General features: G+C 33.5%; 1 protein-coding gene and 1 pseudogene across 1 annotated transcript in view; both read left to right on the top strand.

Moving 5' to 3' along the window:
- The window catches only part of Rims1 (regulating synaptic membrane exocytosis 1), a 449,118-nt gene that overhangs the window by 130,182 nt on the left and 296,794 nt on the right, over positions 1–22,142 (top strand).
- On the top strand, positions 14,841–14,940 carry LOC124989797 (uncharacterized; annotated as a pseudogene).

Below are 22,142 nucleotides of genomic sequence, written 5' to 3'. Positions count from 1 at the left end.
TTGGAAATTTTCCTTGTGCACCTTGGGTTTTTCGAGGGAAGGAGTTATTTGTTTTGAGACAATGCCTTACTTAGCTGGTCGATACCAGGCCTTTTTATGTTGTTATTTCAGAGAGTGAATAGTTTCTACCTCACTGTTGTTGGTTGATTTGAGAGGCATCACCTGCCTCAAATGAGAAGACACTGTTTTCGGCATGTTGGTGGGTACCAGATCACCAACTGGTTTTGTTACCCTGTGGTGGTCATGTGGCACACACCTAGCACTGCTCATCTCTTAAGAAATTTGAGCATTGAGTTGCACAGTGCAAGATCTCCTTGAGTTATTGTTGTTAATAACGTGGTTCCAGATCTTCTAGGATTTGGAGAGAATAAAATTGTTGATTCAGTTCTGTGCCAAACAAATTCTAACTTCCTCCCTTCCTCTTCTCAGAAGACAGTATAGCAATCTTCAATAAGGAAGATTAAACAATATAAATGTGGAAAAAAACCCAGAAGTATTAACTGCAATGGCATTACAGACATATTTCAAAAATATATTCTATATATATCCTAAACTATATTTCTAGTAAGTCTGGTTTTCAAGGAGAGTGAATCCATAGTCATTTGTAAACAAAGTCACCTCAGAAACATAAAAAAGAGAGTGTTCTAACCCTTGGGAAAGCAGTTTTTTAGAATTCAGAGTAATGTTTAGAGACAAGAATGTCCTTCAAAACAGGGTAGGCCTCAAATACCTTAAATGTATAGGTTCAAATTAAAATAGGCATGTTAGGTTTTTAGTTCTGTACATTCATAATCTCACATAATAAAGGGATAAAATGTAGTTTTAAAACAAGCATTTACTTAACCATTTATTGATCAGACTATAAAAGGGAAAAGAATTGAGATCAGTTAGGTGGAAAATTAATAGTTGTGCAGTGAAAGCAATTTTGGTAACAGACAGCCCAACTGCATATTTTGTTCCTCAAAGGAACAGTGTTCAGACTACAAGTACACTGGAAATAACAAGGGCATATCCTACTGTTCTGGGCTTTGCAAGAACCTACTGGGAATAAAGTACAAAGAGCTCTGACGTAGTTTGTATAGGGATTTCTTGAAGTTACTGTAATGAGGTGTTTTCCTATTGCCTGGAGATAGCTGGGCTCTCAGAGTATTCTTGTGCACTGCTTCTCTTAAAGTACCTCTCTCTCTCAGGCAGCTTCTAATATATTTCATTTTGCAACTCAAAATAGTTGTTTCTCTTAATTGCCAGTGATATTCTGAAAAAAAAATATATTAATAGCATTTCACTGAGAATTCAACATGGAAATGTCCTCATTTTTCTTTTCCTAACAGTTTCAAAATTATTTTTAATCCTTTGTTTGTAGTCCTTTCTTCCCCAGAAACCATCATTCATTAAATGCTTTCCAATAAGAAGAAATACAATTATTTTTCATTAAGTACTGGTATGAGTTAGCAATATAGCTATTTTGAATATCTGTTGTTAAACATTATACTTTCATAATTGACATCAAATATTATAGAAGCCAGTTTAATGATTCTTACATATCTTTGGGGGGGGATGAAGTACATTTCTCTTAATCTCACAGAAAAATTTAAGTTTTTTCTGAAGTGGATCTTAATTTCTGACATTTATTTTCACATTGTGAGTAAACAATAAATGGATTCACAGAAGTAGTTGACATTGGGGGATTCATTTGATCCTTGGTATTCAAACAGGGCTGATAGCTTCATCTGCTAAAATATTGAAACACTCTCTACCAACTCAGAAAAAGATCCTCTTTAACAAGTGTCCCCAAAATGCCCAGCCTCCCAAGAACTATGACCTTCTGTCATCTGGCATCTAGAGCATTTTTGAGACAATGAAGTCTTTTTGTTGGACACTCTGGTTCTGATTTGAGCAGAGTTGATTTATTAGTTTGCATTTTAAATTTACATTCAGAAACACCAATGGATTATGACTAATTTTAATAGCCTATGGAATTTTAACTCAATATGTGTTATGCCAAATAGGCTTATTTAATATCAGTACAGTGGCTCAAAGTATTCAGAGTATTTAAGAAATTGGTGTAAATAGTAAGACATTCTTTGGTAGGCAGGGTTAATAAACCCACTAATAAGGAAAGGAAAAGAAATGCTGGATCACATAAATCATCACCATACTTTCCCTAACATCTTTTAAATTTTTTTCATAAATAAAGAATATATGCCAAAACTGGTAACTTTATACTCACAAATATTGCATTTGTGTATTTCTTATAGCACATAACTTTCATTGCTGACACAAAACATATTTTAAAATAGCATTTTGCATTTACCTATAACAAGCTCATTGAGATGAAATAGAAGGAACTTACACCCTATGGGATTTAGTTTTAGCATCCAAAAAAAAAAGAAGAAAACCAGGATATGTCTACATTTATATTATTTGTATTCTTTTCTCATGCCCCCTTTTTCCTTTTGTATGGTTGTTGCACTGGAAGACTAACCAACATAAACCTTGGTGTCCAGTTACAGTTTTCAGTCATCTGTTATTTGGAGCTAAGTGAGAGTAATGGTAGGGCCTAATGAATAATAATCCCAGATGTTCCCAAGCAATGTGATGACAAGAAATGCTTTAGAAATCCTTTAGAAAAGCTTGTCTAGATCTCAAATCTTAGGATCTAGGCCAATATTCATATTTTAAAATGAGGAAAACAAAATCCTGAGAGTTAAGTGGAGTGAAGTTAGAGAATTTCTTGAGGAATAATTTGGGTATCTTGACTAGTATATTAGAGGGATACATGCAACGTTTTTGAAAATGAGATCTTCACTCTTTTATATATTATTATTGCTATTATATAAAGTATATAGTTACTTTTGAGATGCAATGTCTGAGAAAGCCATTGAGAATTCCAGTAGCCACTCCCTGTGCCTAATTACTAAACCCTAGAAAGCTAAAATAAATGTAATAAACACTAGATTGTTTGGGTAAAAGACCACTTTTATTGTTTCACCTTACTCTTGTTTACTCATCATATTATAGTCAGCTTTTCATTACTATAATGAAGTACTTATACAAGTTACTTATGAAGAAAAGGAGGTTTATTTAGTTCACACCTTGGGAGGCTCAAATTCCAAGACTGGGCTAGCATTGGGGGAAGGGCATCTCTGATGAGAGTGGTCGTTGGCTGTTCATTGTGGTCAGAACTGATGTGGATAGAAGCAGTCATCTTGAGCCAAGAGCAGAAAGCAAATGGGAGGACCAGGCTTGTTCCTTTTAGAACAGCTCTCTTGCAAGAACTACGAAAATGTTCACACAAGAACTACCTCATTCCCCCCATCACCTTAGGACCCTCCCCTGGACCTCACCTCCTAGATGCCACCCATTGCCAATACTATCCCCAGGTGGACCAGACCCTCAATCACAAGGAGGCCCTTAGAGACATCCAAACTATATCCAAGTCATAGCATTCTTAATTTCTTCAAATTATTAATTTAAACTTGACCTTTAATTTTAGATATTCCTTTTATATGTTGAAAGGATATGATTCAATTTATTAATAAAAACTGTTTAAAAACCCTTTTAAACTTCCACTTAAAGCCTATCTCTTATCTGATGATCATTTCAGATTTTTAAAATTATCTTGCTCACATTATAAATAATATACCTTTCTAGAATTTACTGACTTCATGCTTAGATACTTTTGCTTACTTCTATGTTTACTTGTATGTGTATGTACATTAGCACATAGTTTACGTAGATCTAGATGGACTTTATGCACATAATTTTTCAGTTTTGGAAGAAACAACCTTGCAGTTTGTTCTTTCCATTGGTCTGATTGGAATCACACTTATTGAGAAGACAAAACTGCATTCTGGCTGTGGAGAGAAACCTGAGTATTTGACTACACTTGCCAAAATCAACTGGTGACATTGTATGACCTTTACCTTAATGTCCTTTTCAACATACAGATGTCAATAAGTTTTCCTACATTTCTACTAATTTTTAAGTAATTAGGAGAAGCTTTAAAAATTCCATGGCTTTGTAATAAAGTAGTGTAATATGAAATGCTAAAAAAAAAGTCTGAATATGTGTTCCAAATAGTATCTAAGGTCATAATTTTTTTTTCCTAATGATTTAAAATAAAGGGAACATGCTTATCAATTAAAAATCAGAGAAATAAAATGCAACTCTTTTCTTTCTTGGGTGCAATCCCAGTATATGTTTTATTAGCATATTTTAAATTATTCTGTCGCTATACTTGTTTAATAAAACATGGTACCACCCAGTTCTGATTTCACAAACCCAAATATCCATTGTAATATAGTTTTGGCATATATATGATGAAATACCAGAGAGTGTGAATACCTAGCATTTATGTACATTTATTAATTACTTAGCACATACTGAGTGCTAAGTAGTCACAAAACATTCATCTTCCTTGTGATTCATCATTTAACTTTCACAATTCTGTAGGAAAGTACTTTCCTCATTATTATTTAACAGATAAGGAATTTTGAGGCTTAGCTATTTAATAATTTTCCCAATTAACAAAACTGATAACTGGCACAGCAAGGACTGACCCTGAGGCTTACATAACCCAAGGTTCAATTCTAAACCTCTGTGTTATCCTGTATTTCTTCATTATAGGGAAATTTAACTACAACATTTTTAGTTGTAAACCCAAATCTTCACAAGTTAAATCTTTCTGTAGTTAAATATTTACAATATCATAAAAATACTTTTGTAAGTTAGCATATTTTAAGATGATAAAATATATGATATTAGCATTAGTTTCATCAGAAATTTACTAACCTCTTGCTCTGTCAACCCAGGTTAGACACTGTATAAAGCTAAAATTTATTAAGATGATAGAAAAGGTCTCTGCTCACCACCTCGTACAGTTTAGACATCCTAGCAACCTTGCTTATCAGGATCCTCCCTCTTAAGGAGAGAGACTATGGCAGAAGATAATTACACAAGTATCCTTCCAATAGTGTGCCTTAAGATTCACAGGAATTTCTACAAATTTGATGTATAAAGCAAAAGAAAAATATAAATTATTCTTATTTACTATCCACATATAATGAAGACATTACATAACATTTTACATAAATATTGTCATATTACATTTAATATTTAATATAACACTGCATAAATGTGCTGATTTTATTTCAATAATTCTTTACCAGTGGACACTCAGGGTGTATTCAGTTTCCCCACATTATTAACTTTACTATATAAAATGCTCTCATTCTTTCTGTGCATGTTGCCATCTCTTTTCTTCCTTTTTCTCTGTCAAGGTTAACATATGCTTAGGGATTACAAATTAATTTCAGTCTAGTCTATCTCTAAGAATATTTCTAATAAAGGCTCTCAACATGTAGAACATAGTAAAACACTTCAAAATGTTCTCAGAATTTCTCCAACTGATAATTTGAGTAAGATATAAAACAACCACCCAAAATACAGGTCAAAAGAATATTCTGTAAGATTAGTGAATGGGATAAGCATCATCCTTTTACTATTTGAAATACTCAAAAGAAATATAATTTCAACAATCAGCTATCACTGAAGAGCTTGCTTCAGACACCTGAATTGGATATGAAAATGAAATTTTAACTTCTTTGCTTTTTTAGCTGTTACACTACACCCACTTGATACTAATTATAATTTTTGCCATGTTTCAATTTATCTTAGAATCTGTGGTGTGTAATGCTGTAGTCATAGAACACACATACACACTTGCAGGATTACTTACATCACTGCTACTGTGAATGCAAATAGGAAATTCCTGAAAAGGGAAGTTCCGCCCTGCCAAAACTATCACTCTTATAAAAGAAGGGAGAAAAAGAAAAATTATAAATAAGTAGAAGTGTTAAAATTTGCCATTTTTCTCCTTATACCTTAAAATTCATGGAAAAGATCTTTCCCAAAAAGTCAACTTTTATCCATCAGTGTTTTATGTTAACTATATATGTAAATACGAGAGTTTCTGATGACCTCTACATATGAAGGGAGAAGTCAAAACTAGATCCACATAAAAATTGGGTGATTGCAAATAGAATTTTATGCCTAACCATTCACTGACTTTTTTCCCCCTCTTTTTATAAGGATGTATTCTGTTGAAAACATTTGGTTTAACTCTAAAATTCTGAGTCTGTTCCCTTGAGAATATTCAATCTCACAGTAAAATTGTCAAATATAATCTAACATTGGTTTTGGTTCTTATTTTTTCTGCCTGTCATACTAGCCAACTTAATTTACTAATGTAATCATTTTTTGTATTCATAACTTAAGATGTAACTCTGAGAAATTACTGGTCAAAATAATGAATAAAATGTGTGTTTATTATAACCCATGTCCATTGAAAAGGGAAATTCAGTTAAGCATAGATAATTGAAGTTATCTGTAATTTTATCAAATTTAATAACCTCTGTAAAGTATATATTTTGGCACATATATTCCAGATATGTACACATTCTCTTTCAGTCTTTTTTTTCCACTTGACAATGTGCCATTAATATTTTTTAACTAATATTTAATGAAGGCACTTACAAAAAAGTGCTATAATTCCACAAGATATCAATAAACATTCAAAAATAAAATGGTTTGTTTTTAAATAAAAGTGGGGAACTTTTCAAAGGTGTAAATACAATTCAATAAATAGTGCTAAAACAATTGTATATCTATGTGCAAAAGAAAGATTACTTTAAATGTTTACCTCCCACCAAACACAAAAATTAGATCAAGATGGATCGTGAACTTAAGTGCAAACTTGAAACTGGGAAACAACTTGGTGCAAACATAGGAGAAAATATTTTTGACTTCCAACTAGGAAAAGATTTCTTGGAGTGAACACAAAAGTTTAAAATATAAAAGGAAAAACACTGATAGATTGGATTTCATCAAAATTAAAACTCTGCTCTATACTATTCAGAAAATAACTTTGAACCACAAGACTTGGCCAAAAAAATTGTAAAGCACATTCTAATGAAAGATGTGTGCAAAAATAACTGAGGAATAAGAAAGCAAACAACCTTCAATGGGCAAAATATTTGAACAGAAGAACTTTCAACAAACAAGCGAATGGCAACTTATCACATGAAAAGATTTATAACATCATTAATAATCAGGGAAACACAAGTTAAAACCACAAAAATCTGCGTATTATTGATGGTAAAGATGATGAACGTTTTTCATGTAATTATTGACCATTGGAGATTCCATCTCATTCACCCCTCCAGAATGGCTATCAAGGATGCAATGCTGGCAGAATGCTGGCAAGGATGTAGGGCAAATGGAACTCTTATTCTGTCAGAGGAAATATAAATTAGTACAGACACTATGGAAATCAGTATGGTGGTTCCTCAAATAACTAAAAATAGAACTACTGTGTGATCCAGCTATTCTACTCCTCAGTATTTATCCAAAAGAATTAAAGTCAGCATATTTTAGAGATGCAGGTATATCCATGCTTATTGCAACCCAGTGCACAATAGTTAAATAATGGAATCAGCCTAAAGTGTCCATCAGCAGGTGAATACATAGAGAAAATGTGTTACATTTACACAGTGGAGTACTATTCACCCATAAGAAGGAAATGATGTCATTTGCAGGAAGTTGCATAAAACTAGATATCCTGTTAAGTGAAATAAGTCAGACTCAGAAAGATAAATATGGTATAATTTCTCTCATATGTTGACACAAGAGGGGAAAAAATAACATTATGAATGTAGAAGGAAGACAATTAGGGTAAAAGAAGGGAATGGGGGAGGGGAGGAGGATAGCGATATTATAGGAAGTGAAATTGATCAAATTATGTGCATATATGACTATGCCACAATGAAACCCACTATTCTGTATAATTATATGCACTAATAAAAATCATAATTATATATCCTTCATACCCACCAGAGTGGCTAAAATTAAAAAGGCAATAATTAGTGTGATCAAAGACTTGATATAATTGGTACTCTCATATATTGATGTTAATAATATAAAATGGCAAACTACTTTGGAAAACATTGCCCGCTTTTTATTAAGATAAACACAGACTTAACATATCACCCAACAAACTCTTAAAATTTTATCTTTCTGAGAACATTTCACATTCACACAAAGACCTACATGCCAGGTGTTCACAGAGGTTTACTCATAATAACCAAAATCTAGAAATAATTCAAATGTTTATCAGCTGGTGAATGAATAAAGAAATTATAGCATATCTATACAACAGACTAGTATTTAGCAATAAAAACTGCTAATAAGTAAAAACTACTACATGAAAGAATCCCCAAACATTTTATTCAAAGAAGTCAGGTTCAAAGGTTACATTCTGCAGGATTCCAACTACATGAATTTTAGAACAAGTCAAAAACTATGAGGTCAGAAAGCATAGTAGCTACCCAGGTCTAAGGGTAAAGTAAGAATTGACTGCAAAGGATATAAAAGTACTTGTAAAGTTTATGATCGTGTCCTGTATTTTGACTATTAAATTGTACACTAAAAAATGATGAGCTTCATTTACTGCATTATATTTTATTTAATCAGCATAACTTATAAATACATAAAACCAAAACAACATAAAAAACCTTGATCTGTCCCTCTCGGAGATCCACAAAACATATTCATTATCTTAAAATTGTTCAGTCCTGAGGAAAATAATTTTATTTTGCTTTAACAACCTGGGAAATCCATAATATTTTATCTCATGGATAAAATATGTTGTAAATTATTAAAAAGGCTTTTAGTATTTTGTGATTATAAGACAAGCTATAGAGATTTTTTTAAAAAATTAATTCAAATAAAACATAAAAAATTAAGTTTTGCTATGTATTGACTGATGTTCTCCTGGAGGGACATGCCAATTCTCATATATATGAAAGTGCCTGTCCCCACACTTGTATAGAACATTATATGTTGCTTAATTTGTTTCAGCATTGTATCTAACAAGTGGTTCCTTTTGTTATTTTCATTTGTGTTTCTTTCACTACTAGTAATATGAATATTTTCCACATATTGACTGACCACTGAACAGTGTTTTTATTCTGATCTTTTGGTATACATTTTTTGTTCCTTTCTCTCCATTTGTGTCTTTTTATTATTTGTTGATACCTAAGATTTTTTTCTAAAAGTTCTTAATTTAGTATAATGTGTTTTAATATAAGTCTTGGTATGTTTTAAATACATGTATTTGTAATATTTACATAATAGACATTTTTCTTTATAGTATGCATATCTTGGGAATCATTTTAAAGACATGATTTTCCTTTGGAAATTACCACTGATAAGGTAAAAGCAAAATAAAATATTTTGGTTCACAAATCAGTAGACAAGTAATGATTACCGAATCAGTGCTCTTACTTCTCTTTTAACACCCAGGAAATTCTTGAACTCCTGGACCAGACAGAGTAGATATTAAACTTAATTTTAGGTTCTGTGTTTATATAACCATCAGGTCTGTTGGGAAAGTGTTGCCTGATAAGGTTCATCTCTATCTTTGTGTATGTTGGGACAGAGAGTGAGTAGTGGGATGAGATGGAAGTTCATTGCTGGGTAGAAAAGGTTGACGTGGAAGAACATTGACCAAAATGTTAAGCTGCTGGAGTTATTAGTTCTGGGAAAGGAGGAGGATGGCTGATGAACAAGGATTCTTGAGAATATTGCAGGGGTCTGCATCCAAACACACTTAGAGGTATTAACCTTGAAAAGAAGGAAATCATGACCTACTGAAGCTGTAAAGAAGGTTGGCAACAGGGCTGGGTACATTTGCAAGTGAGATGGGGCAACCCTATCTGTTGGTGCCTGTTATTTTCATAGAAAATGGCAGAATTGTTTGCTGTCAGTTGGAGTCCAGGGCACATGCCAAATGATTTGCTTGTAAATTTGTACTAAGAATCAAAATTTTAGATTTCATTTTTGCAAGAATGTGATTCTGGGATAACATTTTACTTTTAAAAATATATATGCCTTAGCTATTTGTTTCAGGCCAATGGATCATATAAAAAGAGATGATTCAGACCCTCTTCATGATTCCTGCTATCATATTTATACTTCTTTACTCTATGTAAACTATGTAAACTATGAGCTATAGTACTCTGCTGTCCTATGCCTTCAATCTTTGCTTAAATTGATATTTAAAAAGTGGAATAATAAAAATATTTTCTGTTCTATATTAGAAAATAAATTTTCAAGTCATATGAAACAGGAAAGTAGATTCTACTAACCAAATTAACTATTCAAATACCCCTGTTTGTTGTGAAGATTATGATATGTAGTCACACAAAAAATTCTGTTTTTATATAACCAGAATAAAATATATTTTGTAATTTATAGTGATCTGTGTAAAGAAACAGTAGATACTTTTAAGGGAACTCCAGGTTTCTAGTTTCAGTTGTTCATTGCTTTTTTATTTGACCCCCACTTTGCAGAAATTGATTTTCTATTTTTGATTCTCTGGTTTTGAAATTCTTTGAATAAGCTCATCAAACATAACTACTTACTAGAGTTTTATTTCTGAGCAGCACCATTGTGACACTTCCAAATTAAGTCTAAATGCAAACTGTGGAATTTTCAACTTCACAATTTTGTCAAATACTGTGTAATTACTGCAGAAGAGGGATTCTTTATACTGGGTTGGTTCTAGAAATGATCAGGTTATACATTGTTTAGCTATCTTATTAATTTTCACTGGTCATAAGCAGTTTATTAATCTGCCTGTCTCATAATCCTAAATTTAAAGATGTGAGCATAATATCTGAAAGAAAAGAGAATAATGGAGCAACAACAACAATAAAAAATAAACAGCTTTCAAAATGTTTACCTACTGTAAGGTCATAAGCTGTAGGGGTTAGTTTACAGCTATTGTGGCCTAATTAACAATGTGGAAGGGAATAAATTAGAGGAGACACAGATAACTCAGATACTCAGTTTCAATACAACTTTTACTAGGGTCTCTAAAAGAAAAAAAGAAATCAGTATTAATTATGTTGTTGTGTTAGGTGACTTCTAACATTTTCTTCCTAATAGGAAATGGTAGCTAATTCTGTGCTTTTTGTGGACTGACTAAATAAATCAGTTGGATATTGCTTGTGACTATTAGCCAAAATCTTTGGGTTTGTTGGGTGATTCATTTTAATTTACTTTCTTGTTTCATTATCCTGACTTGTAAGCAAGTATTACTGGATTTGAACCTACTATTACAACCACTAACAAAATAATTTATTCTTTCAACAAGTGTTTGTTGAGTGCTTAGTACTCATCTAAGTTCCTGGGACATAGAACAAAGCAAACAAAAACCCCTTCCTCATGGTGCTTACATTCTATTGGGGAGAGACAGAAAATAAGTCAGCAAATTTTATATCATGTTAGAAGGTCATCTGTGGCTAAGAAAGGAGTGGGAGAACAGAAGTCCCACAGGGAGATGTGTGTCTGTATTCCAAGGAAAAGCTGAAATTTGAGTAAGATCTTGATGGGAATGAAAGAGTGAGCAAAAAGATATGTAGGCAAGGTGTAGGCAGCTGGGAAGAACTTGATGAATCCACTTTAAAACTTAAAAAGTTTACAACATCTTCTATTTCAGAATATTTTTTTTTTAAACATTAGTTTCAAGAGTTATTATTGAGGCCCCAGGAACCAGGAATAAGTGGAGAAACACAGACTGAAAAAAATAAAAAAGGATTTATTTTAAGGTGCTAGTTATAACAAATTCTAATTTCAGAAACCAGGAAGATAGAGAGGACAAATGATAATGGTACATTCCTTTAATTTAAAACATTATTTTTAAAATAAAGATTTTTTTTACTCCTGAAATCTTTTAATTTTCTTTTGAACAATCAAATTCAGACAGACTTACCAGGAATTCTTAGCTTGAAGGAAAAGTTATGTAAAGTGTATATTTCTTAAATACTACTGTATTATATTACTTAAATGAAATTATAGCCCTTTTCTGGATGTTGTTTGGATAACAGGTTTTGCCAAGAAAGAAGGAAATTATATCTTTTTATGTTAGCTTTGAATGTACCTTTCAGGACTTGTGTTAAGATACTTCATTTATTAAAGCTTTCATCTATTGCTTTTGGTTTAAATGGTATATTGTTGAGAAACCTAAGCTCTGTAATGATCTAACCACAGTGGCAAAAATTTATGCATGGTGCTGGGTGTGACAATATTTTTAAGTAGGAATGGTGGACAGTGGAGCAGCAAATGAATAAAGTGTCTTCATTTGCCATATTCCAAGGGCTATTTGGTCTCACAGTGTAAGACCTAACCCTGGACCAATGGTTTAGAAGCTCTCATATTCAAAACAAAAGAATTTCCCAATGAAACACCTTAAAGTAACTAGCTTCATTGGTGTTTGAGTACAGTATATTTTAAAAATATTTATTAGTGTATTATAGTTATACATAATTGTGGGGTTTAACATATTTATAAATGCATATAATATAATTTGCTTCATTTCAATCCCCAGTTCTACCCTCTTCCCTCCCTTCTTCTCTCACCCTGATGCATTTTCTCTATTCTATTGCTCTTCCTTCTATTAATTTATTTTTAATTGGTACATTATAACATCATAAAAGTGATATTAATTATGATGTACAGGTACATAGCATAATTTGATCTGTTTCATTCCACAGCCCCCTTCCTTTCCCACCCCTCCTCCCTCTCTCTTTTCCTTTACTTCAGTATTCTCCTGTATGGTTTCATGAGTTACCACACCTGCCCTTTTAAAATTCCTTATTTATCTTTAGCTTCTGCATGAGAGAAAATGTTTAACCCTTATTGAGTCTGACCTATTTCACTTAACATGATATTCTCCAGTTTCATCTATTTATCAGCAAATACCATAATTTTATCTGCCTTTCTGACTGAGTAAAACTCCATTGTGTGTATATATATACCAAATTTTCTTTATCCATTTGTCTGTTGACAGACAATTAGGCTGATGACCTAATTCGGCTATTGTGAATTGCACTTCTATAAACATTGGTGTGCATGTATCACTATAGTATGCTGATTTTAGTTATTTTGAACAAATTCTAAAGAGTAGGATAATTGTGTCATATAGTGATTCCATTCTGAGTCTTTCAGGGAATATCCATACTGCTTTCCAAAGTGTACTAATTTGCAATCCCCAAAATGCATTATGCACCTTTACCCCACATCCATGCCTACATTTATTGTCATTTATATTCTGGATGATTAGCATTCTAACCGGAGTGAGATGCAATCTCAGTGTAGTGGATTTGCACTTCCATGATTGCTAAGGATGTTGAACATTTTTTCATATATTTGTTGGCCTTTTCCATTTCCTCTTTTGAGAAATATGTTTAGTTCATTTGCACATTTTCTGATTGGGTTGTTTGGATTTTATTTTTGTGTTCTTTTTTGTTGTTTTGTTTTGATTTTTGGTGTTGAGTTTTTTGAATTCTATAAATATTCTGGATTTTAGTCTCCTGTCAGAAGAATAGTAGATTTTCTCCTGTTCTGTAGACTTTCTTAATGCCATTAATTATTTCCTTTGCTGTGCAAAAACTTTTTAAATTTGAAGCCATCCTACTTATTGATTCTTGGTTTTATTTTTTGAGCTTTAGAAGTCTTACTAAGGAAGTTGCCTGTGCCATATTAGTGTTGACCCTATGTTTTCTTCAAGCAATTGCAGGGTTTCTGGTCTTATACTTAGGTCTTTGATGCTCTTTTAGTTGGTTTTTCAGCAGGGTGAAAATGGTGGTCTAGTTTCATTCTTTTACATGTGATTAAGTACACTCTTTCGTCTCAGGGTTCTGCCTTTGCTGGACTTGGCCAACCCAGCCTTTGTTTCTTTATGCCCTAAAACTATAGCATTCTCCTGAGCCATGAACCTGCAGCATATTGTCCTTTAAAGTTGACAGTAATGCTGTTCCATTCATCAGGGACTTTCAACAAAATGTGATCTAAACATTGTTTTCTTATGAGTTGCATGATGAATTTTATTTGGCTGTGTCTATAGAACAGAGAAAACAAAAAAAGAAACAAAAAAATGTTTAAGAAAGAACAGCTGCATTTATAGCACTGGGTAATAATAGTCCTATAATAAATGAAGGATCTGGACTTAGTGGAAGAAGTGTTTCATCAATAGCCTGCTGGGAAGTAGAATTAAATGTAAAAAAAATTAATGAAAAAAGTTTCCATATCAAAGTTTTTTTCATACCTTTTAAACATTAATCAGGAAAAACAATTTAAGAATAGAGGGTAAATTCATTACTCTTGCCTGAGATAAAGTGACTTGAAATTTTAGTGTAGTTAAAATATTTGAGGAAGGGCCCGCTGCTGTCTGTATAAACCCTTCCCTGTCCTGACTTTTAGCCCTTAACCTGCTTCATCATCCTGCCTTTGTGGTAGGAAATGTAGCACTGCAAGCAAAGATTGGTCCAAGAAGGGAGACTGGGGATAGGAAGTAGATGAAGTGCTTCTGCTGATGCAGAAGACTCGAGGTGTGACTGGAGCAAGGATACCAGGGTTTGAGCTCAGAGTAGCTACTCTTGAGACCAGAGTAGACCCGGCCTACACTGAGGATTCAGAAGGACAAGGTGCCAGAGAGAGATGATCAGGGGCAATATATAGGGGATCCAGAATCAAGATGAAGGACTGAGGAAGCATGAGTATCCAAATCCTGGCAGCCTGGGTCCCATGAAGGGCACAAGAAACAGGAACTGCTACCTTTGCCTCAGGCGGGGGCAGCTTTTTCCCTCACATGTTTATTGACTAGATTTGAACTACTTTCAAGAGTTCAGAACCTGTACCTGTGAACTAACCACCTCTGACAATTGGTATGAGGTCAGAAAGGGCTTTTTATTACAGAAGAATCACAAGTTGCTTGCTTGCTTTAGCCGCACATACACGAAATTTGAAACGATACAAAGATTTACATGGCTCCTGCTGAAGGATGACATGCAAAACTGTGAATTGTTCCATATTTTAATAAATAAATAAGCAAAAGGAAGATCAGTAGAGTAGAGGAAGGAGAAAAAGGGGAGGAAGGAGGGGAGGGAAAAGCAGGGTGGAACTGGAGCAAAGGAGTAGAACAAATTCCATACATGTATGATTTTGTCAAAATGAACCCAATTACTACATGTAACTGTAATGCTCTAATTAAAAAAAACAGGTGAGAGGAAAGCATGTTGTAGAAAAAAAAAAGAATCATAAGTTGTGACATCTAATTGTTTATTTTGAATACAATAAAGTTCAATAGCAGTAAGACAGCATTCCAGTAATGCTTGGTGTAGTATCAGGAAGTCAGAAAGTGATAAGGGTAAATGTGCTGTGTAACTTGAGTAGCAACGAAAGAATAGTCTTTCAATTGCTTAGGATTGCATAATACTGAAGTACAAGGTGGGTCCCACTAATATCATGAAAGAAAATATGTTTTTGTCTAACTCCCAACCCCTAAAATGACCTTAAATGTAAGTTTTGCTTTGTAAGTATATAGCTTTTGGGGGATAAATATTAGTGGTAATATTAAAGGAAATAGAAAAGGATAATAGGGACAAAGAATAAATGCAATAATATTTCTTAGCACTTCCACTATTGATCCTTGCTATTTTTAACTGTTTATTCTAATACTTGCATAGTATTTTCTTTTAAAATAGAGTGCTTATTTAATATCATATATATAAACTTCATACAGAGTGTGTAAATATATATTACTCTTGTGACAGGAATATTGTTTATTTCAGCCAAAGTAACTTTCTGAGTGTAAAATTGAAAATATGATCAGAGAAATTAAAGAGAATCAGTTGACTTTACTTCCCAAAACTTAGAGAATCACTTAGGGTAAAGGAAAAATTATTGCATTTTAAAGGTTAAAAAATGATAAAAATTTTGCAAACTTCTCATGATTCTGCCCTGGGACAGACCCCGAGCTCAGTTTTGAGCAGTGAGATGACTGTACCAGAAGTTGTAATGTCCGCTTTTTAAAGAAACTGTTATGATTGAGAAGTCTCAACTCTTAAAAGCTAGACATCAAATTATTCCTTTATTCCTCTATTTTTCATTGAAAACTGCTTCTGTAGGCTTAGCAGGGCTCTTCTGCCATGAATCCATCTCTCTTAAAACCACCTTTGTCCAAATGTTTCACTTTTTAGTCATTTTCACTTAGTAAGAATAAACTGGTGTTGGAAGTCAGTTATCCATCCTCTTTAACATTTCAGTCTCACATCTGACCCCCAAATCCTTTCCTCCACATCTTGCTATTGACCTGTCCCTGCAGTTAGCTCCTTGTGGCCCAGACCTGCAGCAGGGGTGTGGGCCTGGGGTACATAGTCCGCTCTCACATGTGTCCCCTCTCTGCTGCTCTGACATTCTGGTGCTGGAACTTAGAGGTTGGAGAGAGAAAATGTGATCCTTCTGTGCTGTCCAAAGCATGTCTGACCTCCATTCCCGAATCCTCACTGTTTTTCTGTGGGCTGAAGATCCAGGGGCCTACCTTCTCATGGGACTTATTCAGTAGACTCTAAGAAGGCTCCATGGGGAACTGCACCTGTTCCAGCCTGCTACATCCAGGAAAAAATTCCATTTTATCTTCTGTCCAGCTGTATTTCCTTGCCAAACATTGAAAGTGCAGTCTGCCGACACTCTTTCTACTGCCCCTTTCTTCAGCTCTAATAGCATAAGGTCCAATTTTTAGACAAGAGGCAATCCCATGTTAGTGGATTAAATTATCAGGTTCACCCATCTTATTAAAAGGGGAAGAGTAAAGTAGGTTGAAGAGAGAGCCGCCCACTGTACCAACTAAATTCTTCCTCCAAAAAATATTCCTTCTTTTCCCATCCTCTTCATTATCTCATTCTGACAAAGGCCAGAGATTGGTTTGGCTTCCTTTGTCTTTGAGAGTTGAAAGAATAAGACCCACTTTGAACTTGTCCCTGGAGATCATTTCTTTTATCAAGTCAGAATCATTGCAACCATTTCATTTTGTTTTGTGAAGAGTGGGGGAAAGAAGGAAGGACATCACATCATTCTTTCAGTAATGTTGAATGTGTTTCAAGGTGCCACTGTAACTCATTTGAAACAGAGTCCCAGAAAGTTAAATAACTTGTCCATAGTAATGCAGCTGGTCAGTAGCAGAGCCAATACTCAAATACAGGCAGGCTGGTGACAAGTGAGCTAAGACATGTCTTACAAGACTCCCTAAGATGTGATGCCTGGTCATAGTTTGTTGAAGCAGGATTCTGAAACGTTAGACTATGAATGTTAGAGGACACACCTTGGAACTCCTCATACAGTGAGAATTTCAACTCATTGCACTATGAAGCCTCATTAAAGCTTGCTAACTATTTACAGCAGTCACTGAACCCAGCAATGATAAGATTCAGGTAGATTTAAGTTTATTTTGTATCTAAATAAAAAGCTTATTGGAACAAATTATTTTAGTGTAGTCTCCTTTTGTGGTCTAGTTAACAAAAAATTGATTGATTTTATAAAGTGTTATATAACTTAGTGGCCTTCAAGCTAGGGCATGCAAAGGTAATCGACAGTAAATTTATTAGATGACCAAAGAAGTTGTTTTCTTTTGTATTTTGATGATGCTGACATATTAATGGTAGATACAAGGAAGGTAGAAAACAATGAATAATTTTTAGATACTCTTAATGGTATATTATTCTTTGGTAAAATTTCATGATCTGTAGTAAATGTCCCAGAATTTTAAAGCTATTAATGGTTAAGATAGTAGTATACATAGTTAAATTTCAAGTGCTTAAAACTTCATTGACTTTCCCTACAACACATCAGCATTGTCTTAGTTGAAATGTTCATTCTGTCTCCCTGAAGATAAGAGAATGGTCCTCACAATTATTAGTGGCCTTTGGTGCTCCTTCAGCTTGCTGGCTTAGCAATTTAGGAGCTGCTGTTTCTATAGTACATGTGAGTAGTAGTTTTCCATTGTAAGTCAGAAAACTCAGTTGAGATTGCTTAAAAGATATTAGGGTGTCTTGCAGAATTTCAGGGACATGGATGTGGAAGGAACACAGTAGCAGTGATAAACAGGTAGCAGTGTACTCAAGGGAACCCTGGATATTTTCACTTCTTTTTATCTCCACAGGCTTCCTTCTTTTGTTGACCATTCATGAAATACTGTCATTCTTATTCATCTGTTAAAATTAGAAAACATTCATCATTTACATTTATCTGGAGGGTAAATGTGGTGGACTGTAAAGAACATAGACATTGAAATCTGACTGACCTGAATTTTATATTTCAGTTTTACCACTTGCTGGCTATACCATTTTGAGTGCATAATTTAATCTTATTTTCCTTGCATGTAAAAATAGAATGCAATTTACTGGGTTATAATGAGAACTAAATAAGATGCTATATGTAAAGCATCTATTTTGTATGTTTGTTTTTGCTTATATGTTTTTCTCTTTCTTGTTGATTAAATGGTTGCTTGACTAATAATAATGTAGCACAAACATAATCATACCATACAAGACACTTTATTGACTCAAGTGTTTGTAAATTTACCCTCCTACTATGGAAAGGAAAACCACAGAGATTGTATCAGCAAGCTGGTGGAGAATTTGCTTCTGAGATTGCCACTGTAGTTACAGTAGATCTACACACTGGACCAGAAACCAATCTTGTGTAACCCATTTATGATGGTCTGCTGAGTGGAGACTGGAAAAGCCGATCATATGTTCTCCCTGAAAGATAGTCCCCTACTCTGTCTTTCTAAACTGAAATCTCCCCAGGAACTGGGGCTTTTTCTACAAATGTTTTCTTTTAGGACCTAGCCTGAAGCCTGCTCAGTCTCAGCATTGGGGTCTCCAAATTGTCCCCCAACACTTTGTTCATCAACATGAGCAGAGACTCTTTAGACTATAATCCTTTCCTCCCCAAGGCTCACATATACATATTTTGTAACAGTTCACAAAGAAATCTTTGCACCATGGTCTGTCATTCTAGATGACATATCTGTATTGCTGATTCAGCTTCTTCTTAGGTTTCTGAAATTTCTAACAAAGGAAAAGAGGAGATTGGTTGACTCTTGCTTGGTTTTTGTGATTTCACTTCTTAAGAATCACCCAACTAACCCAGTTCCTGTAGTGATTTGTCACTTTGTGGGCACACATGGACTGCTTTCACAATGAGACAAGATGGGCAGGAATAAAGACTGAAGTTAAGTGATGAAGCCTTTTCATTTACCCACAGTGTTCTTAGCATCTCTGAAAATTCATGGACTTTGCTCAAAGACATATATAGCCACTCCTCCAAAGTGAGATATATTTTATTTATTCATGAAGAATAATCCTAGAAATTAAACAGTCTTTAAATTTTAGTATTAGGATAGGAAAGAATATGAAGATATCCAAGAAAATAATGGTTTTGAGTCAGGAAATATACTCAGTGTTACAAAACATAGAACATCAGATTGGACAGTGGTTAATATATGTGACATCAGTAAGTTTGCCATATTCTGTGAATACTAACAACCAAATGGTTATTTGTGAAAGTATTCAGTATTAAAAGCAGTCTCCAAATTTTATTTTCTTCATGAAGTAATACAGGGACATTGGAAATTGGAGGATTTCACAGAGGTCTGGGGGATGTAGTCTTTGTAAATGTTAAGGAGCTGCATTTAATTTCTTTTTTAAAGTAGGAACAATTTAATTAATTTAATGAGCATCTGTTATATGCAGGGTACATTCCCAGATGTTTCTTCATATTAAGTTCTCACAAGTACATGAGGACAATCTTAAACCTTTTAAAGATGAAGAAAATGAGAATCAGTGTGGGTAACTCATCTTGTCCAAAGTTACATAGATTGTATTTCTATGAGAAGACCATAAATGTTTTAAAAAATACTCTAAAGGAATGCCTTGTGCATTAATATGCATAATGAAAGCAATTTCTCTGATTTTTCTTTTTCATACCAAATGATAGATGACATTGTATTTTAACTTTGATAATTGAATATCTTGTCTATATGCTTAATTCTACCCTTCCAGCCTTATGAATTCTAACTTTGTCCTCTACTAACAAGCATGGTAATTTATTTCCAGAATAAGAGATTCATTTATGATGTTTAATTCCGAATTGTAGTATTTACTTACTATATTTATAATTATGAAAGGAATTGAAGTTGCTTGTAAATTAAACATAAGTTAAAAGAAATAAGTAAATAGATCATCCAAATTATACAGAGAAGATATTAAAATATTTCTAAGAAATCTGATTTGTACACCTTTATTCTCAAATTAGTCTTAGTTTTTTGATGGTCAAAACAAATAAAATACAATTTGCAATCTACATTACATTTCTGATAACAACAAAAGCATGTGACCTAATCTGCCAATATTTTTCTAAAGCTGTACTTAAGAAAAAAATTTCCAACACAAATTCCAACACAAATCTTTGAAACTGGAGGATCTCATTTGATGCTGAAGTACATGATCTGAATTAACTCTTCTAAACCTCTTGCCATACAATAATAAACAATACATAACACCAAGACGGTCGCAAATGTCTTCTAACTGGAGGGAAGTCTTCAGTCATGTTTTGATGCAATCCACAGAGCTCACAGTAGTTGACATGTGGCTGTCGTGGAGATTACCTTGTCTATTAAAGATGAAAGGTTCTGTGATTATATGATTTATGATCCAAATGGGTCCATTTTTGACAAGAAACATCAACAGAGATGTTCCCTGGCTAACTGGCAATATGATCACACTACATAAAAGTAGTTGTTTGTTTTAGACACCAGCACAAGGGCTGGTGATTTTTGAGGATCATGCTTGCATTTTCACCTCCACATAGGCTTCTCTATTTATTGTGTTCTCAGTTACATGGGTCCCTAGAAAATATATCAGTTTTTTTTTTTTAATATAAAACATTTCCAACAATTCCATGAACTTATAATGTACTTGCTTGATTCTCCTGAAGTTGATATTGGATACCAGGTTCTTGAGGAAACCCATTGGTTCTCTTAAAAAAAAAAAAAAAAAAAAAAAGTCAAACCATGATCTTATAAAATTTACCAGGAGAAAAAACTTCATGGCATGACTTTATTCCTAAGAGTCACCTTCCCATTGTAATTGCTCACACCTCTCCATTGAAACTCTCAGACTAGCCAGAGATGCTCTGAAAGACAGACTCTCTACACACCTCTCCTTTTCAGACTTTCCTGACCATATCTATCTATCTATCTATCTATCTATCTATCTATCTATCTATCAGAACTGGGGATTGAACCCAGAGCCTTACATCTGTTAGGCAAGCACTCACTACTAAGCTTCATCTTCAGTCCTGTTTAGTTTTTAAATTTTGAGACAATTTCTCACTAGGTTACCAAGGCTGGTCTCAAATAGGCAATCCTCCTAACTCAGCTTCCAGAGGAGCTGGGATTACAGGTTTATACCACCATACCCTGCAATCTTAATCATTCAAACAGAATTTTAAAAAAGACTTAGAGATTATAAATGATAGATACATGGAAATTGACAAGTATCTGATTACCTGGTTTAATGCTTCTTCATCTTATTTCTTGCCAAAGACATTCCTAATTGTGTGACCATATCTTATAAAAAGCTTAACATAAATATGAGAAATGTAGAGTTTCAGGAAGATGATTTTGGTTCATAGAATTCATGGAAGTAGCACCCTTTGTCAGAAAATATTTATTAAAGTAGTACTAGCTGGACCCTTTTCTATATAATATACATTGAATATATTTGCATTATTAAAAATAACTGCAGAAAAAAACAACCTTCCTGAGTGTTTAAAGGATTAAAATAGAGCTGTTAATTTTAATCAATTATTATAGTATATTAATAGCAATAGTATGATTTTGTTAACAAAAACCATAAAATGCTAAATGTATATATGATTTCTTAACAGTAACTCTTGAAAAGATTGGGAGACCAAAAGTAAGATAGTTTTAAAAAGAAAATTCTCTGGAAACACGTTTATATTTGATATGCATTTGCAACTACATATGCCAAGTATCAAAACCTTTATATTCTTTCTTTTCTAATTATACTTGTTCAATAAAATTTAGATTATGCTATGTGAAAAAAAGAATCTTCATTCAAAACTGCATGCCTACCACCCATACCATCTTCAGAACTTATTACTTCTAATTTTAAATTCATGCGTATCACTGGAAACAGGTATATGGTGTACAT

Source organism: Sciurus carolinensis, chromosome 7 (assembly GCF_902686445.1).
Source record: "Sciurus carolinensis chromosome 7, mSciCar1.2, whole genome shotgun sequence".
NCBI classification, from domain to species: domain Eukaryota; kingdom Metazoa; phylum Chordata; class Mammalia; order Rodentia; family Sciuridae; genus Sciurus; species Sciurus carolinensis.
Note: the sequence above shows the minus strand (reverse complement) of the source record. Positions and strands in the feature narration are given on the sequence as shown.